Here is a 22,960-nt window from a genome sequence, read left to right as displayed (position 1 = left end):
ACCAAGATATCCTCGGAAGGTGGATACATTGTTATATACCCAGTGGAATATTATTTGGCTATAAAAAGAAATGAGCTATTAAGCCACAAAAGGACATGAAGGAGTATTAAATGCATATTGCTTAAAGACGCCAGTCTGAAAAGTAGGATTCCAACAATAAGATAGTCTGGAAAAAGACAAAACTACAAAGGTAGTAAAAAGATCAATGGTTACCAGAGGTTCAGGGGAAAAGGAGCAGGGATGAATAGGGGGAGGACAATGATTTTTAGGGCAGCGAAACTATTCTGGATGGTACTGTAATGGTAGATACAGGACATGCATTCGTCAGAACCCATAGAACTACACACCACAAAGAGTGAACCCTAATTTAAATGTGTGCTTTGGTTAATATGGTATCAATATAGATTCATCAACTGCAACACATGTTAGACCACACTAATGCAGTCATTGGTCATAGAGGAAAATATATGCATGTGTTTGGGGGTGGGTAAAATGGGAACCTGTACTATCTACTCCATTTTCTGTTAACCTAAAACTTCCCTGGGGTGCGTGGGTGGCTTAGGGGGTTAAAGCCTCTTTCTTTGGCTCAGGTCATGATCCCAGGGTCCTGGGATCAAGCCCCACATTGGGCTCTCTGCTCAGCGGGGAGCCTGCTTCCCCTCCTTTCTCTCTCCCTGCCTCTCTGCCTACTTGTGATCTCTGTCTGTCAAATAAATAAATAAAATCTAAAAAAAAAAAACAAAACTGCTCTAAAAAATAAAGTCTGTTGAGCACATGACTCTTAGTCTCAGAGTCACCAAGTATGGTAAAGAAGAACCCACCAGTGTGGGCTCCAGCCCCACATTGGGTATATAGTTTCCTTAAAAATAAACCAAAGCTAATAAACAAAGTCTGTTAAAAAAGGGGGGGGGCACCTGGGTGGCTCAGTGGGTTAAGCCTCTGCCTCCGGCTCAGGTCATGATCTCAGGGTCTTGGGATCCAGCCCCACATCAGGTTCTCTGCTCAGCAGGGAGCCTACTTCCCCTCTCTCTCTGCCTGTCTCTCTGCCTACTTGTGATCACTCTCTTTCAAAGAAATAAATAAAATCTTTTAAAAAAAAAAAAAAAGTCCACTGATAGGTTTTCAGATCCTTCATTGAAACTAACCTTTAAGAAACTACCACTTGTCAAATTTAGGTTTGCAATCCAAGAATAATACCCATAATTATTTGAAAAAGCTGTTAAAATGCTTCCTTTTCCAGCTACATATCTCTGTGGGGCCAGATTTGCTTCATAGACTTCTACTAAACCAACAGATCACAACAGATTGAAGGGAAAAGCAGATGAGAACGCACCTGTCCTCTATTAAGTCACCCAATCTAAAACAATCCCTTTCTCACAAAACTTTTTTTTTTAAATAGTTGTTTTTCTTTTGCAATGCTATTTATGTCAACATGTAACAGGTTTTTAACATTATTTTTAAGTAAATGGAGATTTTTTAAAGTATCTCAGTTCTCCTTTCTTATACAGGAAATATTGACAGATAAAAATCCACACCCCTCAAAAGCTCTTTCAAGAGTATCAAGGGGTCTGGAAACCAAAAAAGTTTGAGAACCGCTGCCCTGGGCCTATGTGGCTTAAACTTTAATTTGTAGACTATTTTCTGGCCCATTTGGCAAGTGATGTACTAATAGAAACTGCATCTCATAGTTAACTACACAGAAGCTGCCAGTCTCCAGAAAGTGGCCATCAGGCTGTCCAGGCGGATACAGGAAATATGTGTGCTTAGCATATCTTTTCTCAAGCGTGAATTTGGAATTTGTTCAATTTTCATTTTTCTGTTATCTTCCTTTAAAACGTAACATTTCAAAGAATATAATAAAACATGAAGGTAAATAAAAAAACAGTGCAAGTCCAATTTATGGTGCAGGAACATAAGGGTTGCTCTTACAGCTTTTAATGGTAGCTAGTTTACAATAAACATCGGGCTTAGCCTGGTAGAAAACAGTCACAGACAGGAGGTAATTACTTGTCCATCTCCAAGCATCAGAAGCTCTGGAGTCCCTCCAGTTGAATAATGCAGATCTGCCAACTGTCACTCATCTGGACTAACGCTTTTTTGTTGTTGTTTTAATTAAATTGGGGAGGAAAAAGAATGTAAGATAAACCTCCATCTGAAAGTGCTAAAATTCCAGGGATGGGTAAATCCATGATCCATCCTTTTACACGGTCTTTATTAACCTTGAGTAAATCACATAGACTCCCATCAGCAGAGTCACAGAGGGGAATGGAATGTATACCGTGTTAGAAAGGGCCCATTGCCAGCAAATCTGAATATTACAGTGAGGTTCTATAAACAGTAAGGGAAAAACAGCTAGATCCTCACACAGATAACAAGAATATAAATGGACCTTTTAATGAGCTTTGCATCATCACGTATGAAATAATAAATACACCCAAACAGAGATAAAAAGAGGAAAAGCAAAATTATGCAACATTTCTGTCGTTAAGATATGTGGGCAGCATGGCTCAAAATAGAAACCAAGCAGCTTTCCAAAGACGTGAAGGTTTTAGATAAAGAAAATATAATCGCTCTAATTCTTGTTTAATCCTGTTCCCTTCAGCTTTTGTCAGAAACTGTTACCCACCCCCGGTTATCTGAGGACAGTGGTACTGCTCACCGAAATATACCTGAAACAGATTCTTACAAGTCCATATTCTAAGGTTTTTACATTTAAAAAAAGAACTGCGACAAAAGTCAAGGTTACTTGTAGGGAGAAGAATCAAGACAGAAAAGACATGCGTATTTTACCGTTAATCTCTAATATGCTTCATGAATAGCTTACGTTTATTTTTGCTGTATGAATACTTTGGATCAAAGGGTAATTTAGCATCAACTCTTAAATTGTTAAAAGCCTTCACCTGTTATAAACACCTTGGATTATTTGAAATCAAGGGCCCTCCACGTAAATGCTGTGTACTTAACCAGAGGTTTTTTTTTTTTTCCTTGAAAGATGGGGTTATGAGTAATTTTGATTGGGACTTGGATTCTCATTTCACTGGCTAAGACGTTGCCCTAGTGCTACAATGGAACCTTCCATTTTGTTCTACAGTGAAGGAAAACATTTTCCTTCTACAGACATGTGCCGCAGAACCAGTCTATCCCATGGCAAGGCTAGTAATTGCCTGACTCATTCTATGTTCCAAAAGAATTTAAAAATAAATGATATCAGATCTTAAGAACTGCCTTGATCTTTACTTTCAATTTCATTGTGAAAATTCATGACATGTCACAGGTGCCACTCCTACCTCTCCCCCAAAAATAATGTGGTCAGTGAGAAAATGAATAAAATTTAAAAAAGAACTGAGGTACTGTTTTCCCTTCTGGAACTGAGGCTCACATACACCAGTTTCACCAGGTCTTAGAGCAAACGTAAGCATGAGGATATTAGACCAGCATTTTGTAAACCAAGACAACTCAATACTGAATACAAAGAAATCTTAGGCTTATCTAAAAAGTTCATTCCGAAGGCTTACAGGTGGAATAGAGTTTATGAAAGTGTGGGCTTTATTTGACCCTGAGAGTGTTTTTCTAAAAACTGAATTCTTTGTCAACATCACAGGTGGGGTTATTTCATGAAAACAAACACAAACCTGCATTTCTGTCTAACTGGAAGGTCTGGCACCGAAGCTCCCGAGTCATTGTGCCGAGGCATCAAAGGAGGAAGGCTAGGCAAGGGCGGTTCCCGTTCCAGAGTCTCTCAGCCCACCGTACGCACGCGCATGTCCTGCATGGTGCGTGGGTACCTTTATGTGGAAGGCACTTGTCAGCCAGTTGCTCCGGCTTCAGCTGAGAGTCAAAGAAGACAAGACTGATCGGGTTCAGGTGTCTACTCCTTTGGGGTTCCTCTCTAGCTCTTCCAATAAAACTCTGTATCATGTATACAGTTGCAGAACCCAAAAGGACCATTTTAGGGAGGCTTTAGGGCCTCGTCCCAGATCAGAATCACTTCGGAGTTACCGCTGATCTGGAGATTTTCTGGGAAATAAGGGTTCAGAGTCTTTTCTTGAAGGTTCTAGGTTGAGCTGAGTAATGTATCTCAATTCAGAATGAGAATAATTCTGAGATCAAACAGGAAAAAGGCCCATGATGGAGGTTTTATTGAAATATCTCTTGGGGGGCGGGCACTGGGCTGGCTCAGTGGGAAAGCATGCCACTCTTTTTTTTTTCTTTTTCTTTTCTTTTTTTTTTTTTTTAATTTATTTGACACAGAGAGACACACAGAGAGGGAACACAGCAGGGGGAGTGGGAGAGGGAGAAGCAGGCTTCCCACTGAGCAGGAACCTGGAATCATGCCCTGAGTGGAAGGCAGACGCTTAAGGACTGAGCCACCCAGGTGCCCCAAACATGCCACTCCTGATCTCGCGGTTATGAGTGCGAGTGTGGAGTCTATTTAAAAAAAAAAAAAAAAAAAGTCTCTCTGTAGATGAGATGAGGTGGAGAAGAACAGCTGGATTCCGGGGCCCACACTGCCTCTCTCCAGCTGTGGGACCTTAGGTGTGCCACTTAACTCGGCCTCTGTTTCTTCACCTATAAAAGGAAGGGGATGTGTCTGCATTCAGAGCCCAGGCCATACGTTAGAATCACCTGGAGGATTTTTTTTTTTTTTTTAAATATTGAAGCCTAGGCCCCACCCCAGACCAGCCGAATTTGATTCTCTGAGATGAGGTCCCAGGAATCAGTGATTTTCTGATGTTCTTCTCTGATTCTGAGGCACAAAGAGGGAGACAGTTGACTATGATCTCCAAGGAGAGACGTGATCTGACATGATCACCAAGGTTCCTTTTCATTCTCCCATTTTGTGGTCTCAAGGCGTGGTAGCGGGAGCCAGGAGAATAGCTATTGCCCTATTCATTTCTTGTTTATGTCAGATTACAGTCAAAACTATCCATTTCACACCAAAAGAAGAAGGAGGAGGAGGAGGAGGAGATGCTGTTATTTTCATTAAGCCACTAAACCCAAATTCGAGCACCCATTCCCTTAAATTCATTCTCTACAACCACATTCAGGTATCACTTGTCCAAAGCATGCTGATTTAAAAATCTTTATCTGGAGAAGTTACCTATATTGTTGCCGTTTGAAAGATACCAAGACCTTCCCAGGATGAGGTAACCACCAGCCACACATTGCACTGAACACCTAAAATGTCACTAGTCCCAACTGAGATGCACTGCAAGTGAAAAATATACACTCAGCTATGCAGAGTTAGTACGAAAAATAGAATACTTCATCAATAATTTTCATATGAACCACATGTTGAAATGACAGTGTTTTAATAGAGTGGGTTTCATAAAATATTTACATTAATTTTGCCTGTTTCTTTTTGCTTTTCTAAATATGATTACTAGAAAATTTTCAATTAGGTGGCTCCCATTATATTTGTATTGGACAGTGCTAAGAGATGTCCTCTTTCTGAGACTTTAACTAAAATTCATAGTGTTAAAAAAAAAAAAAAAAAAAAAAAAAGACGGCTCCAGGAGTGCCTGGATGGCACAGTTAAGCTTCTGACTCTTTGTTTCGGCTCAGGTCATGATCTCGGGGTGGTGAGATCGAGCCCTGCATGGGGCTCAGCACGGCGTATATTTGGGGCTCTCTCTCCCTCTGGCCCTCCCCTCATTCATGCTCACTCTCTTTCTCAAATGAAAAATAAAGAAATATTTTAAAAGCTCCATTTAATTACTAGTCTTTACCACACAGGCTCCTACAAGGAGACCATTCTTGATAGACGTGACTGGAACTACCCAACCTCAGCTGGACGAGGATGCCCAAATCAAAAGCAGTATTTTACACCAACTTTTGAGCACCCAGACATGGCCCTTGGGAGAACCCTAGTGGAACACTGTGGGGAGAGGTTTCTGGTCATTTCCCTCTCCTCCCGCCTCTCACGTGAGGTTGCAACTTCAACACGTGTGCATGTTCATGAAGTTCCTCCTGTTCACGAAGTTCCTCCCGTTCACGCCCCCCGCCCCCCGCTCTGCACGTGAAACAGACATGGTAAAGAACTCAGTGAATGAGTGCATTTAGGGGGGACACCAAATATCTAAGTGTGCGCTCGCTCCCCACCTTTGTTTTTCAACAGCGGTGTCTCAAATGCCTCAAACGATTGTGACTTCATTCTTCCGGGATTTCCAGCCCAGGGGTCTGGGATCAGCGGTATCAGCCCCCACCCTTGCCTTATCGTGCAGCCACAATAGAGGGCCCGGAGGGGAAACACGCACGCCAGGGTGTTCGGAAACCCAGCCAGCTTGAAGGGCAGACGGAGCAGGCAACTGTCCGGAAGACGGAAGACGGGCATTCAGGGGTACAAGGAGCACTCCATCATGCCAAGCAAACGCTGTTCTCCTCAGCTGGCCGAAGCTGTCTGCACAAGGCTTTTGAGGCCCAGGTACATCTCCACGTGACTCACAAACAGCTTCAAGTGAATACCTTTCAGATCAGCCAGACTCAGTGTGGCCACCCTAAGGAGATCCCTCTAGGACTGTTAGGAGCCCCGCCCCGTCCAGACGGGGAGAGGAAAGGGAGGAAGAGGGCAGAGACCAGAGACCGGAAGGCTGAGAACACTGACGACAGGCAGACGTCATGGAGCTCTCCAACCAGCCGGCATCTCGGGCGCCGTGAGAAATGCTTCCCTCGGAAGGGACGTGGGCTGGGGCAGGCAGGTCACACTGAGGTGGGCCTGCACCAACAGTGGAGGCACCGTGAGAACAGTTCTTTTCACTGCGTCATCTCCCCCTCTCCCGCTCCCAGGCCCACACCTACCTCTACTGTAGAACTTACTCACGGTCTCGTTTATTTTCCTTCCTCCCCCACAAGCACAAAGGCCCAGGCCTTATTCCTCTGGGAGTCCTCAGAACCTGGCACAACACTTGGCACTTTGAAGTGCTTCATCAGCGTTTGCTGAGTGAACACACGACTGCCCCTGCCTGCCTCGCTGGGGGCACCAGGAGCGTCTGTCTTCCTGCCCGTGGCCGTGGCTTCCTCTGCAGCAGCTCTGCCCGCGGCTCTGAACTCTGGACAAAGTCTGAGACAAAGATGAAGGAGAAGAGGCAGAGGACAGGTCTGGACATGCAGCTCCCGCCACCCATGTGCACACATTCCCACTCACGTGCTGCCAGAACCTTCTCTCTGCCCTTTCCCATGGCCTTGTGGGACTATTCTACCCCCGACCGCAGTAGGTTTCTATGAGAAAAACCATTCTTATGACTTGTCTTGCTCTATTTTCTACCCAAATCAAAAAAAGCAGTGTCTATCAAAACCTCACCCCCCTAGCTGTAGATTACTGTACTTTCTAACACACTGACCCGCCCCATTTTCCAGCACTTAGGATATGCTGCAAATAAGTGGCCAGCACTCAGGAAGCCCAAGTTTCCAGCAAGCGTTGTGTGGCCTTGGATAAGGAACACAGAGAGACTCTTTGTCTTCTGGCTTCTTCCGTGTATTAAAAGAGATAGTGGTATATTCAATGGGTATGAAGAAAGCTTAACAACCGTCTGCATGAAGCTCTTTGAAATGCATGAAGGGCCCTACAGTGGATAAATTCAACACTTGCCCTAGTGTTCACTGAGAACCTTGTCCGAACATTCACAAAATCTCTCTGCGGCTGTGCAGACACACACATACACGAATACATTTTAAATCGCTTCATTGCTTTTAAAAATGTTAAGTAAACACACTGCAATGATTATAAGGCATCTGCACCATGTCTCCCATGCAAGCCTGCCACGATAAGAGCTATTTGAGAAACTAAATCACATCCATGAAAGAATAGCAATGAGTCAATTGATGGAATATTGCATTAGCAACGGCCTCTGACCCCGCATGATGCCAACTGAATGCTTTTACCTCTTTGTAATTTAATCATTTTTCAGTTAAATTAATTTCTTAAAATCCACTCACATAAGCCGCCTAGGTTAAACACACACACACACACACACACACACACACACCCCTCCAGGTATAGGTGAGATGGGGGACAAATGACACATTGTGACTTTCTACCTGCACGTTATTCTGGGAATGGACAACATCCTGTTTCTTTTTTCCCATATCTGACAAGAATTTTCCATAACTTCTTGCTAATGAGTGACGTTGTCAAGGGGCCCCAAATACCCAAAGGCCCCCGTCAACACAAAACCATGAATCGCAGCCATGAGACACACATAAGTGTGTCTGCTAGTAACTGGCTGGTATTCAGTTGTTATGTTTTGTTTTGTTTGAATAAACTAACTGGTTCAGAAGGTGGCTTTGTGCAGGTAGCAACTCTGAGGAGTGCTAACAAGCCCGCCCGCACGTTTGTGCTCGGGCTTGCTGGTGGAGTGTCTTCCACACACATCCAGGAATTTGTTTGAGAACAGAGTGTGGTTAGGTCATGTTTTAAGAATGTTCTCTCATTATCCTGACTCAGAGGGCGCAATGAGCCACAGAAAGGAGGTGGCTCAGTGATACCTTCTGTTTTGTCTGGTTTTCAGGAAATGCCTTCTGCCGTATTGATGGCCATAGACGGATGTCACTGAGATTCGTCCCTTCACGTCTTTTTACAGGGCTAGAGCAAGAGCACTTTTTCCTGATGACATTCGTTAAACTGAGTGACCTGGCGGTTAGGCCTGCTGAGGGAGGGGAGAATGGGGGAGAAGTCCCTCTAGGAGAGGTGAAAGGAGCCAGAGGAGGGCCTTACATGAATGAGAGGAGAAAAGCAATAACACAAATCACAAGCCACGAAATTTGGGAAAATAGAAATCTAAGAGCTGTGGTTTGGCAAGTAACTCTGACCGTTCATGGGAAAGGCGGAGAGAAGGAAGAGGAAACAGAGCGGAAGAGCAGGAAGGAAAGGAGAGAAGAGGAAGGAGAGGTGGAGGGGAGTGAGAAGGGGGGACAGGCTGGGGAGTAAAGGCAGCAAGACTCCGTGTAGGCCACCAGTGCGTCAGTAAGGGACATCATGAGGAAATGCACTGTGATGAGAGCCTAGGAAGTGAAGAATCAGGAGGGCCACCAAGAAGGCCTTGCTGGTCCTCTCAGTGTCCTGGAACAAGGAGAGGTTTCTTCGGTAACTCCTTTCATCAGTGTGTCTCGTGCCAATGGACAAGCAAGTGCTCGAATGATTAAAGTTTCCTCAAAGGGTAGGATAGGGATCATGAGGTCATCATTAGCAATTTTGGTAAGGAATCTCCTCACAGGTGCCCACATGAGACAGCGCTCTCTCTCTCTCTCTCTCTCTCTCTCTCTCTCACACACACACACACACACACACAGAGGCATACATGCTCACTTAAAAGCCATTCCATGTCTTTCCATTGTACTTAGAATAAAACCCGGCCTCAACTCCTACAGCCTCACCAGCTTTCCCTCACAGCAGCCTTGTGGCCATTACCGGCTGCTTTGCAGTTTCCTGAATCCCCTGAGCTCTCTCTCACCTCAAGACTTTCCCAACATTGGGGTGCCTGAGGGGGCAGAGTCGGTTAAGTCCCCATTGCCTGGTTTCAGCTCAGGTCACAATCTCAGGGTCGTGAGTCCTGCCTAAGGCTCTGGGCTCAGTGTGGAGTCTGCTTGAGACCCTCTCTCTCTCCCTCGTCCTCTACTCCTGCCCCTGTTCTGAATGAATGAATGAATGAATGACTTTCCCAACGCTGTTTCCTCTACCTGTGCTTCTTCTTCACCCTTAGAGAACTGGTACCTCTTCATCCTCTACACCTCACCCAGAGAGGCCATCGTCAACCACTTTGCCTCAGTAGGTTCCCACACTTGCCATCACCACCCCCAGTAATCCCTACCTACACACTATTAGTGTTCTGGCACCATCACTTGTCAGTGTATATATACGGGTTTGTCTACCTGTAAATTGTCCTTGACATCTACCAAATATTTGTTGATTTTTTAAAAAACATTTTATTTATTTACTTGAGAGAGAACGAGCATGAGTGGGAGGGAGAGGCAGAGAGAGAGGGAGAAGCAGACTCTCTGGGGCTCCATCCCAGGACCCTAAGACGATGACCTGAGCCGAAGACAGGCGCTTAACTGACTAAGCCACCCAGGTGCCCCAAATATTTGTTGGTTAAATGCACAAATGGAATGTTCCAGATTCACTGATTTGGGATGCCCAGATTTGGGGACTGGTAGCAATCCCCAGTCACCCTCTTTACTACGTATCTCCTCCTCCTCCCTGCTGCCCCACACCGCATTCCCACCTTGGCCTTGAAGCTGTTTCTGGCCACCCTCTAGTTAAAGGGGTGGCAAGCAGCTGTCCTCAGGCAAGGCAGATGCAATCACAAGCCTCAAAGTGTTAAAGAAGGAAATTAGAGCTAGCAACTGATCTGATGCTCCTTGTGTATAATTAGGAAAACAGAAGGAGCATCACTGAAGAAAGAGTCCTGAAGAACAAAGAGCACAGAGGTTAGAAATGTTCTGTGTTTGGGGATGAATGTTCTGCTGGGTGGTACAGTCCTCTGAGGGATCCCCACTCCTTCCCTAAACGTGCAGAGGGCACTACTCCCAGCAAAAGCTGACTGCCACCATCAGGAAAAGGGCGATGAGAAAGGAGGCCGCCATCCCCCCCAAACCAGCCCTGCCCCTGCTCCTCTATCAAGCTGCCTCTGGGGTGTCATTCTGCTCTCTCCCTCACTGGCTCTGTGCTTTCATCCAAACAAAATATCCCAGGGTGACACCCACTTCATGAAGCTCCAGGAAGTGCTTAACGTTCAGGCTTCTCTGACCTCTTGATGAGAAGGACATTTTTTTTTTTTTTGGCCTATTTTTCTGTCCAAAAACATGTTTAAGATCACATGAGATCCTGAAGTGTCATGGCTTTCTGCAGCCGGGGTCTTGCTCAGAGCTTGAGGATCAGTCCACAAATTAAACTCTTGGCCAAACATGTATGGCTCGAGTTTATCCAAAGTCCAAACAAATCAGATACTCCTCTGGACAGAAGTCAAATTCTTTCCTTTGGTAACAACTGCTCAGAAATTTAGAAAAGCAGTTATGTTTTATATCCTCAGAGTTCTTATAATCACATCCAATCTTGTCTAAAATGCATCAATTGCCATAATGAAGGGCTCTGAAAAGTCTGAGGCTTCCAAAACGGATAAAGAAATCAAAGCCTGTTTGAACTTTTGAGAAATATCTCAACACTGTAGGATCCAAAAACATTAATGAGTTTGCCCTCTCTTTGTAAAACAGCACAACAGGCCAGCTACAACTCCAAATGAGGAAAATTCTAAGGGTTTCCCTAAAGGACATGCTTTTTTAATTTCTTTTTTTTTTATTAATTGTAGGGAGTTTGCCAAACTTTACTAGAGTGTGCTTTGTTCCACGAGAGAATCAGATCTCAGATATTTGACCTATGAAAGCCCAACAGGCATTACTAAATTTCATATAGCTCATGGATGGCTGCAAGTCCCAAATTGGATACACCCTCCTCACAATTAGGGATGAGGTCATAAAATGTCAGTCTCTGAAATTCAGGATAAAAAAAAAAAATCAGTATAAAATTAACCACTACGATGTCAGAAACATAGGATTAACATGTTAAAGAAATAACAAGCCTTTGGAGCAGTTTTGTCAGTTTGTAGGTGATGGGTCCTGGTATGTCTCATCAAGAAGAAATAACTCTACATAATGTAAATAATCATGCTAGCTACCATTCACTGAGCAGCTATGATGTGGCAGACGCAGTGCCAGAAACTTATTTCATTAATCCTCCCAACGAGCTGGCAAGGAGGCTCTGACGGTTCCCATTTTTAACTATGAGGATTTTGAAGTCTGAGGGGGCTGAAAGTTGTTTGCTTGTTCGCTGTCACACAGTGAGTGTTACTGCTGGGATTCCAACCCTGCTCTTAACTCCAAACTACGCTGTTAATGGCAGTGGAAGAGAAACGGTCCCATGAAGGGAAACAGACAGTAAGTTAACTGAAACCAAGATGTAAGAAGACGCTTTGAGGTGAATAATCCAAATCAGTTATTCAGACTGAAACAACTCTAGAGGGAAGGGATGTGATTCCTTAAGGCCTCCTCAGCCTGCTAGAGAAATCCCTTAAGAATAGTCAAGTCCCTTTGATCTAATTCAATATTCACCAAGCCTTCTAATCTTTAATTTGATCTCCTGGGGATGCCTTTTCCCTGGTGGGGAGTCTCTGACGCACAGGATCAGGGCTGGTCAGCTACCAGTTCAATTCTCTGAGATGAAGTAATAACTTGGTCATGTGGAGAGCACTTCGTCTCTGCTGAGTGGAATCATTGGGAATCAGTTCCGAAAAAGATCGGCTCTGAATGAACTGAGATGGCATATCTGATCCTACAGAATCAAGAACCTGTTTCTGGGTCTTCAGTGACCTCCCTCAAAATGTCCAGAGGGGTCCCCTTGAAACCGCCTACCTAGGAATCCAGCCACCTTAATGCCAGCTCCACAGGCCACTTTTCATAAGTGACATTAAGAGACTGTCACAGGGTATGCTTTGGCCAAATATAGCTAGGGGATGAATGCAGAATGTCAAAACAGCCCGTGGCATATTCAATAAGCCATTAGTCAGTTTTTAAAATTAATCAGATGGACCCCCCCTATATAGAGAGGTTCTGGAGGAGACCCCCTAAAGCTTTAAGAAGACCACCATGCCCAGAGGCCCCTTCTCAAGAAAGCCACTCCTAGATTCTTTCCATAAACAATCTGCTGGCTCATGCCTTGTGCACTGAATGAAAGCAACGTCCCCATATTGGACTTAACTGATGAGAACAGAAACCCATCCGTCATGGCGAGGCCCAAGGTTAAACTGACCGTGGTGTATATAATAAGGGAGGCCAGCAACTTCTGAGGCCACTTGGCAGGAAAGCTCCTGATTAGACGGTAAAAAAGTGACCTAGTTAGAATCCTCTCTTAGAAAGAGAAAATATTAGGTGGACAAAGAGCTCATGTTGTTCCAGATCAGGCGAGTAGCTCAGCCAGGTCTCCTTGAGGTTCCTGGATATCCCAGGCTTAGGGGGGTTAGTCCCAGTCTTGGGAGGCTTAGAATGCTCAACTACCCCCTCTGGACAGCTTAGTCTTTGCACTGAATTCAATAATTCCCTCGAAAATGTTATTTTGGAAACTTAATACATAAAACACTTCTGAAATTTTATACTTGAAGCTGCCCTTTGCAGAACTCTTGGATTAAGCTAAAGAACTTCCTGATGCTTATTTGCAAACACCAAATACCTCCATCATTAGAATCCATTATTTACTTGAGTCTAGGACTTGTTTTCTTCACTTACTCGTCATCCATCAGGGACATTTTGCAAAGAATTTTGCGAAAAGGAAGATCCTTTCCCCGATCAGGAATCATGTGTTGTTGTTGTTGTTTTCCCTCTAATTACTATTTCTCTTCCTTAGCACTTTGCTTCTTAGTGCTAGAATCAATCTTATTTTATTGACATGCCAAGCTTAAGTTTACTCATGAAACACTAAAGTTGGAGTTGCTGGGTAACTGTTTACGGGCCAGCCCCTGGCACTGCCCCCTTCCTCCAAGAGCACCAGGATTCTTTTCATAGAGCTTAATTTTCAGAAACACTTTGAAACACAGAAGAGTGACATCTCTCTATGAAGTAATATCTCCAAACCTTGTTTTTTTTTTTTAATTTATTTATTTTACAGAGATCACAAGTAGGCAGAGAGGCAGGCAGAGAGAAAGAGAGGAGGAAGCAGGCTCCCGCTGAGCAGAGAGCCCGATGTGGGACTCGATCCCAGGACCCTGAGATCATGACCTGAGCTGAAGGCAGAGGCTATAACCCACTGAGCCACCCAGGTGCCCCTCTCCAAACCTTGTTATTGAAAAATCTGAAAATACCAGGGCACCTGGCTGGCTGTTGGTGGAGCATGTGACTCTTGATCTCAGGATGGTGAGTGGAGAGCCCCATGTTGGGTTTAGAGATTACCTAAGAAATAAAAAATAGGGGCATTGGGTGGCTCAGTGGTTAAGCAACTGCCTTCAGCTCAGGTCATAACCCAGAGTCCTGGGATGGAGTCCTGCATCAGGGCTCCCTGCTCAGCCGGGAGCCTGCTTCTCCCTCTCCATCTGCCCCTCTCCTCGCTCCTGTTCTCTCGGTCTCTGTCAAGTAAATGAATAAAATCTTAAATTAAAAAATAATTAAATAAAAATAAATTCGAAAATGAAAAAAAATCTGAAAATATTTATGGTTTCCCTCATGTGCACTAAATAAAATCTTAAAATGTGCCTCAGAAAGTAAATTATTGAGTGCTTGCAGACCAAGTACGATGTTCTATGATTTGCCCTCTCTTGTTCATCTCCACAGTGATGCTTTGAGGTAGATAGTAGTATTTTATATGGATGTTGAAGTGGAAGGAGAAAAATCTGGATCTAACAAGTGCCAGGGCACTTTTCTTACTAGTAGGCAACATGGGGAGCTGAGAATGGGGAGCCCTGCTTTGGAGCCCTGATCTGCTACTTATCTGTGTCCTTGGGCAGGTCCCTTCTCTTCAATCTCACCTGGGCTTCCACTTTCTCCTCTATTATTAATAATTCTTGATTATCATTAACTGTTATGATTATTTTTATTTAACTTGAACAGAACACGCTCTCCATCTATCATTTCACTATTATAATTTCAATCAGTGTGTCTGATCAAGATTGAAAGGCGAATTGGAACAACATGATTGGACCTAGAGGGCATTATGCTACGTGAAGTCAGTCAGACTGAGAAAGACAAATGTCATATGATTGCACTCATATGTGGAATCCAAACAAACAGCAGAATCGGACCTATATATACAGAGAACAAACAGGTTGCCAGAGGAGAAGGGGTCGGGGGAGGGGCAACATGGGTGCAGGGGAGTGGGAGCTACAGACTTTCAGTTATGGAATGAATAAGACATGGAAATAAAAGGCACAGCATAAGGAATGTCGTCAATGATACAGTAAGAGCACTGTATGGGGACAGATGGTGGCTATACTTGTGAGCATAGCATTATGTATAAACCTGTCGAATCACTATGCTGTACACTTGAAACTAATGTAACATGGTGTGTCAACTACACTTGAATTTCAAAAAATAATTTTAAAAAGATGGAAAGGTAAAGACCATGGGGAGGAGTCTTAGGTTAATACTTACAGTTAATGCTTTGATTATCAATTAATGCTTTGATAAGGATTACTTGATAGCCTGTTGAGAACAAGAACAGAACGTGGGTGGATGGAAAGGTACCAGTGACTGCTGAAGGACCAAAGGAGGGTGGATGACAAAGCGCCCAAAACAAAGCTTTCTCCTAAGTACACATTATCTGGACTCTGCCTGGATCAGAATGTGCCTCGGGATTCGCTGTGAAAGCAGGGGGTGACATTCAGAGTATCATATGCTCTGATAGACCAGAGTCTGGTCTAGCTGAAGTATGAATGAAGAAGCCCTGACAGAGGAAAACCAAAAAAAGCAAGCCTGGAGGAAGGTATAGAGAAAGCCACCGCAGTCAAGAGTTTGGATTTTAGTTCGCAGTCAGCGAGGAATCTTTGAGAACTTCTCAGCAGAGCAACAGCATGAGACCCTAGCTGCTTATAGAATCAGGGAAATGGTGCAGCTAGGGTATGGGAGACAGGAGCTCAAGATGTGGTTGGGCGGTCCTTATGATAATCCAGACATGAGGTCCCGGAGCCCCAAACTAGGGTGGTGGTGATAAGAACAGAAGGAAGGGGGCAGTGATGCAGAGCTATGGATGCCAGCTGGATTTGGGGGATTGCTTAGAGAACACCCAAATCACAGACACCTAGGGATGCTGGGCACGGATGGAAAGTCCAAGAATTTCTATTCTCTTTTCCCTCTATTCTCCACCCAATCAAAAGTGCCCTAACTTGACATCAGTTGGCAAGTTATTGAGTGCCTACATGTGCAAAATGAATGGAAGAGTCATCCTGGCCTACCAAAAACCGCACACAGAAATAAGTCTGGCAGAGAGAAGGTGAGGTTCTGGTCTTTTCCAAATCTGTGGGCACTAGTGTAAACCTCCAAGAACCTCCTTCCTTGGGAAAGGCAGCCAAGATTAATTATAACCAGGCGATAACTGGGATCTGGTCTCAGTTCTGCAATAGACAGAGTGCCTCCCTTGATCATTTATTTCTTCCTTCTTATTTCGGAGCAAGTACTTCTGATATTCTCCAAATAGCTCAAACTCCAGGGCTGCACTGTCTTTCCTCTACCTATTTAATATTACTTTATTCAGCTAAAACTATTTCACCCTCTTGTTTTCTAATCACGTTCTTTATAAAGCACAGCACCGATTCGGAGCAGGGGTGATGGCCTCAATATCTGGGTCTGGGCTTGGGCATCAAGACAAAGCCAATCGGCGTGCTCCTTCCCCGTGTCTTCTCTGCCCACCGCCATCACCGCTCTGCCTCCCCGACTGCATCCCGTTCCCACGGCAACCGCGGGGCGCCCGCGTCTGGGCTCAGGACCTCCGGGCCCCGGCCCCGCCCCCACGCCAGCGCAGGCTGGCCCCCAGCTCCCGCGCTGGGTGAGGAGGCCGCGTTGCCAGGGAAACGGGAGGACGCCGGGCAGCCGCCCCCACCGCCTCCACCCCTAGAAAGCCCTGCCGCGGCCGCGGAAAGCTGCCTCCGGGGAGGAGGAGGAAGAGGGGCCGGTAGCGGGAGGGAAGACGAGACAGGAGGAAGAGGAGGAAAACAGAGACTGCCCCGCACGATTGATGGGCGGCCCCTCCGCCCTGGACCAGCCCGCCTGTCCCGCCCCTTGGCCCCTTCAGCCCGCGCAGGTGGGGAAGGACGGACCCTCCAGGTAACGGCCCGCCGGCCCCAGCCGCGCGCGACCCTTGCGGCCCGCAGTCCTCCGAGGAAGTGTGGGGAGAAGGAGGACACCCTCTCCTTTCTGCTTCTGCCATTCTGGGGGTAAATAGGGCCGAAGCCTGGTGGCCAGGCCTCTCCCTCTCCCTGGCGGTCCCCGTGTTTACCTGCCTCAAGGAACAGGTGTGGGGGACCCCGGGGATCACTTATTTGCACCCTGGCGGCCGCCCCGCAGCTGCGTAACTTCCCCGCAGGCTTCTTGGGTCTGCAAGTCCACAGTAGTGTCTACACGGACCGTACGGCCCCTCTGGCTTCTGAGAGGGAAATTGTTGATATTGTCATCGTTGGGAGCATCAAACTGCTTGTCAAGCCTGTGACATCAATCCCACATCTCAAAGTTTCCCAGTTATACATGGAGTCTCTCTCTTCTAGGCTTGAAAGTCAGTGTGTGACCGCCCATCTCTGTCAGTTTCACAATAAATAAGTCACTGCCAAAGAGCTTTTCTCACAAGCCCCTTACACCCCCACCCCTCGATTTCCTAAACCAAACTGGAGGAGAGTCCGATTATCTCCCCGCATCCACGTCAATTTCTCCTCTTTACGTTGGGTCACAGCATTCTCTCAGTAGTGGGGTGTTAGGAAAATTGGCCCCAAATCACTCATCTTTGTTGCTTATATTCATTATTTTTATAAGATTTTAAAACTCTTAAGATTTTTTTTTTAAGCTAAGACTTAAAGAAATCCTATAATCTTTGTCATTACAAATTAATTAATTGTGTAAAAGGAGAAATAAGTTCTGAGCTCCTTCTTCCAAGCACCCAGTTGTGGAAAAGGGGAAATACTTATAAACCAGACTGTCAGGTATTAATATAGCCATTTAGATTGTGGTCCATGGGAACGTGCAGCCTAAAGAGAGGCTTACATTTACATTTTTACATTACATTTTTCTTTATTGCTAAGCCAATAAAATATTCACTTTAATACTTCTGATATGAGAACATATTAGAAATTTTAATAAGAAAACAGTGAAATAGCTTGATGTTATTAAAAAGAGCTCCTTCAAGTCTTTTGACAAATGTGGTCAAAGAGCAGAAGGATGGCATATATGATATTTTAGAGAACTGAAAGAAACCTATTCTGCAATCAGATTCTGTTCTCCTTAGTCAGGGAAACTTGGTTTGAATTCATTGCAAACTTACACTAGAGAGGAATACATATGTCACAAAGTTCTTAGAATATTCCTCATTGAAATTTCACAGATCTGTAGAATTTTGAGGCCAAGAAGAATCACTCGCTCTTGCTGTCAGCAAAGCAGGACTCCCTTCTCCCTTGCCCACATCCCTCCTACTCCCTTCTCCTCTCCTTCTCCCTCTCCTGATTTAATATGGCTTCTTACGTTGATTTTTTAAAGCACATATTTGGCCCAATATATTGTCACCAGAGACTTAAAACAGAAGCATGCATGACCATGAGTGGATTTTAAATTGAGAAGCAGTTCAAAGGTGAGAAATGGAAGAGAATACAGAACGCTATTTTAGAAACATGCTCCTTGCCCACATTTTATTACCATCCCCTCCCCCACCTGTCTGTATTTGCTGAGAAAAAATGTTTGGGCTTCAAATGGCCATCTGGTTGAGTAGGCCCACTAAACTGAGATCTGTAAATTAAGCATTATTTCATGTGAATTTACTTCCAAACAGTTATTTCTGTTTCTTGTTTGTCCTGGTCAGTTTTCAAACCTGAAGTACAGTATGAAGTTCAAGTGGTACTTCAGAAAGTTGGGAGAACCTTTTCCTAAACGGTAGTGATCTCCTAATGATCTCTTTCCCCAGTGCCTGTAGTATTTGTTTACTCTCACAGAGTATGGAGGTATTTAAATAAATTACACATGGCACCATGATGCTTATAAATATGCATTTTATAGTGAAGTGCAGTAACAGTTTATGGGAGGGTAAAGAGACTTTTGTAGGTAATTTGAAAGTCCTTTATTTGGTAGATAATTGTGAAGTCAGAGGTAACCTAGCAAGTAGTTCAAATAGTGTTATTTCCTACCTAGTTAGACACAGTTTTTTCATGCCTCTTAACTTAGAAGCCTCTTTAAAATAACAAGGCATGAAAACCAGGATATATGAGCTGATTTTTCTATGTTAATTTTGGAACCAAGATATATCATCCAAGTGGACTCTGGGATATGCCCCTTTAGTGACCATTAACACATTTTCATTACGAAATCTTATGTTCTCTGCCTGATTAATATTCAGACAGACTTTTCTTTCCAACAGTAGCAGCAGGGGTTCATCTTTCTCCCTGTTTTAACACCATTGTTTTCCTAAAAAACTTGATTCTGTTGCAGGTACAAATTCATATGAAAAGTTGGAAGTGATTATTTGAGAGAAGGGGGGAGGAGCAGAAGGAGAGGGAGAGAAAGAATCTCAAGCAGGCTCCATGCCCAGTACAGAGCCCAAACTGGAGTTTGATCTCATGACACTGAGATCACGACGAGCTAAAATCAAAAGTCAGATGCTTAACCAACTGAGCCACCCAAGGCGCCCCAAATGATCTTTTAATGTGTAGTTCTATAAATTACCATTAAAAATCCTCAGAGGCAAAATCTAGGCTTTGCATGCAGTCTGTGGAACTATCTGTTGGATTGTAGTTTTAGACTTGGGACTCTCAAAGACCAGCTTTCTGTACTTCAGAGACAGCAGCACAAATTTGCTCAGGGCTAGGTGGGAAACCTGGTGAGATTTCACAATGACCAGGCCAGACACTGAGTCACCATGAGTCAGGGGCAACCTGATTTTGCCAATATCTACACAACTGAAAAAAATGGAGAGAGGAAGGAAAGCTTCAGAGTGCAAACACCCAAGGGTAGGGATGTTGTCTATCTTACCCTGCTGTCTCTCCACAGTCTAGAGCAGCATCTGTTACATGGAAGTCACTTAAATATGTGTATCAGAAAGAAGAACAAGGCTGGAGGCACCATGTTTCCTGATTTCAAACAATATTACGGAGCTATAATAATAAAGTCGTATGATATTGGCACAAGAGCACACATAGATCAATGGAACAGAATAGAGTGGCTTGGAAAACTCCTGCATATGTAGTCAATTAATTTATGACAAAGGAGCCAAGAATTTTCAATGGGGACAGGAGAGTCCCTTCAATAAATGGTGCAGGGAAAACTGGAAGATACACAGAAAAGAATGAAACTGGGTGAGATTACACTATACACAAAAATTAACTCAAACTGGATTAAAGACTTGATCGTAAGACCTGAAACCATAATACTCTGTAGGTGGTAAGTGCCTTGACCTCAGTCTTGGCAATGCTTTTTTGGATTTGATATCAAAGGCATCAAAGGCAACAAAAGCAGGGTGCCTGCCTGGCTCAGTTGGAAGAGCAGGGGCCTCTTGATGTCAAGGTCATGAGTTTGAGCCCCATGTTGGGTGTAGCGATTACTTAAATAAACAAACTTAAAAAAAAAAAAAAAAAGGCAATGAAAGCAAAACCAACAAGTAGTACCACACCAGACCAAAAAACTTATGCACAGCAGAGGAAAGCATCATCAAAATGAAAAGGCAATCTACTGAATGAGAGAAAATATTTGCAAATCACATATCTGATAAAAGGTTAATATCCAAATCATATAAAAAGCACATACATCTCAGTAGAAAAAAAAAAAAAACCAAAAACCCGATTTAAAAATGAGATTTGAATAGACTTTTTTTTCCCCAAAAAGACATACATATGACCAACAGGTACATGAAAAGGTGTTCAGTATCACTCATCACAGGGGAATGCACATCACCCTGACAATGAGATGCCACCTCACCCTTGTAGAAGGCCTAGTATCTAAAAGATAACAAGTAAGTGCTGATCAGGATGTGAAGAAAAGGGAATCCCTGTGCACTGTTGGTGGGAATGTAAATTGGTGCAGCCACTATGGAAAATATGGAAGTCCCTCAAAAAATTAAAAATAGAACTCCCATATGAATTCCAAAACACTAACTCACTGCAGCATTGTTTGCAATAGCTAAGACACAGAGGCAAATTCAGTGTCTACTGATGGATGAACAGATAAAATGTAAGATATATACATCACACAGAGAAAGAAATATTATATGATCTCATTCATATTTGGATCTAAAAAAAAAAAAAAAAGAAAAAAACATACCAAAGCTCACAGACACAGAGAACAAACTGGCAGTTGTCAAAGGCATGGGGCTGGGGCGGGGGCACAGCAATATGGGTGAAGGAAGTCAAAAAGCACAAACTTCCAGTAATAAAATAAGTAAGTACTGAGGATGTGACGCATAGCGTGGTGACTATGGTTAATACTGCATATCTGAGGGGTGCCTGGCTGGCTCAGTCAGAAGAGTGTGTGACTCTTGATTTCAGGGTCATGAGTTTGAGCCCCATGCTGGGTATAGAGATTAATAAATTAAATAAATAAACGAGAAAATACTGTATATTTGAAGGTTGGTAAGAGAATAGATCTAATTCTATTAAGTTCTCATCACAAGAGGAAAAAAATTATGACTATGTGGGTGATAGATGCTAACTAGACTTACTGTGATCATTTGCAACAAATACAGATCGAATCATTCTGTGGTACGCATGAAACGAATGTCATGTTCTATGTCAATTAAAAAAAATGTATCTGTAGAAATCACCGAAGAGACTTCACTGGCCAAAAAAGCAGGATGTGTAGGACCTCAGATGACCCTGACTGAGGAGGTCTAGCAGACTCCTCACGGACAGCACCGTTTAGTAACTGTGTGACTTTAAATGTTTTGGTCATAAACTTGGGCCACACCAGTCAGAGCCAGAACTCTTGAAAGCACTGTCTCTACTTCCTTACCTCTCATTTGCACAATGCACTGCAATCGGTCTTCAGTGCTCTCACCGAGGTTATAAATAACCTGCTCCTTGAAACCCGCTCCTCTCAGCGTCTATGCAACCGCGCCCACCTGGTTTGCCTCCTGCCTCTCTGGCAACCTTGCAGCCTTCTTTTCCGCTCGGGGTTCTCGAGTTGGAGTGCTTGCTCCTCAGCTTTCTGCCCCGGGTTCTCCTCTTTCCAGTACGCACACTGCCTTCCACGTCAGCTGTCACCCAATGCCAGGGGTGCCCAAATCCTCACTTCTCTGGTCAGCTCCAGAGCCCGCCTCTAGGCGCTGGCGTGACCCCTCCATCTGCTGCTCCCCCACCCCCTCCCCTTCAAAGCCACACGGTTTTCTCACAAAGAGAAATGTCTCCAGAATCGCCCACCGACCAGCTGACCAGCCACCAGCGCCCAGCCAGCTGCTCGAGCCCGTAACCTGGCCGGCTTCCTCCACATTCGCCTTCCCGCGCCATCTGTGCCATCACCGGGCCCTGATGATTTTCTCCCCCTAGTAGCCCCCCCACACCCGCCCTGGAATCCATCATGGGGAGAGTGTGGGCCCTGCTGTGAGACTCTGTGGGTTCAAACCCCGGCTCTTCCAGTTAGCAGCTCTGTAACCTGAAACAAGCTACTCTGTGCCCCTTTGTGCCCCAGTCTCCTTACCAGCAAAATGGAAATCGAGTGCTTGCCTCAATGCCTTCCTGAAGATGGAACGAGTTACTATGTGTAAATGTTGACAAGAGTGCCCAGCCCTTCCGGAGGCCAGTCAACAGTAGCTCGGACGCCTGCCTCGTCTCCACTCTTGCCACTCAAGTGTGGTCACCATCTTATCTGGATTATCATCATAGGTTCCCAGGGGTCTTTCTACTTTCCTTTTTCGATCCAGCCCCTCCCCCCCCATTCATTCTCTACACCAGAGCCAGAGCTGGAGGGGCCTTTGAAAATGCAAATCTAGGGCCACCTGGCAGGCTCAGTTCCGTAGAGCATGTAGGACTCTTGATCTTGGGGTTGTGAGTTTGAGCCCCAGGTTGGGTGTTGAGATTACTTAAAAATAAAATCTTTAAAAAATAAAAAATAAAGTAAAATGCAAATCTAACCATTCACTCCCCAGGCTGGAACTTTCCAGTAGCAGTTAAATGGCTCTTGGCAATCATAACCTTCCAGGCTGTCTCCCCTACAGCCCCTCCATTGCTGTTCTCTCCTCTCTCTGCTCCAACTGCTCTGGCCCTCCTGGTCCTCAACCGCACCAGCCCCGTGCTACCCTGAAGCTCCCGCA

The 22,960-nt window shown here is 44.6% G+C and overlaps 1 protein-coding gene and 2 long non-coding RNA genes across 6 annotated transcripts in view; 1 reads left to right on the top strand and 2 right to left on the bottom strand.

The window, feature by feature from the left end:
• LOC116577744 overlaps positions 1-9,949 on the bottom strand; it is a 30,061-nt gene extending 20,112 nt beyond the window's left edge. For both annotated transcript variants that reach the window (XR_004280601.1, XR_004280602.1), the window contains exons 1-3: positions 6,103-9,949; positions 5,102-5,209; positions 3,633-3,828 (exon numbers count right to left, since the gene is read on the bottom strand). This is a non-coding gene — a long non-coding RNA (uncharacterized LOC116577744). The remainder of the gene's footprint in view (positions 1-3,632; positions 3,829-5,101; positions 5,210-6,102) is intronic.
• An 814-nt stretch (positions 9,950-10,763) lies between these two features.
• LOC116577746 lies at positions 10,764-13,853 on the bottom strand. The gene is made up of 2 exons (XR_004280604.1): positions 13,819-13,853; positions 10,764-13,617 (listed from the first exon to the last, which is right to left on the bottom strand). It is a non-coding gene; the product is annotated as an uncharacterized LOC116577746 (long non-coding RNA).
• Positions 13,854-16,448: 2,595 nt separating this feature from the next.
• The window catches only part of MARCHF10 (membrane associated ring-CH-type finger 10), an 85,308-nt gene continuing 78,796 nt past the window's right edge, over positions 16,449-22,960 (top strand). Inside the window, exons 1-2 of one of the 3 annotated variants that reach the window (XM_032321380.1) lie at positions 16,839-16,904; positions 18,211-18,301. The gene's annotated coding sequence lies outside the window, so the exon portion shown is untranslated. Of the gene's footprint in view, positions 16,795-16,838; positions 16,905-18,210; positions 18,302-22,960 lie in introns of those variants that run through there. The other 2 variants (XM_032321379.1, XM_032321381.1) reach the window with 2 other exon arrangements.

Source organism: Mustela erminea, chromosome 18, assembly GCF_009829155.1.
Source record: "Mustela erminea isolate mMusErm1 chromosome 18, mMusErm1.Pri, whole genome shotgun sequence".
Lineage (NCBI taxonomy): Eukaryota > Metazoa > Chordata > Mammalia > Carnivora > Mustelidae > Mustela > Mustela erminea.
This window is presented reverse-complemented; position numbering and strand designations above follow the sequence as displayed.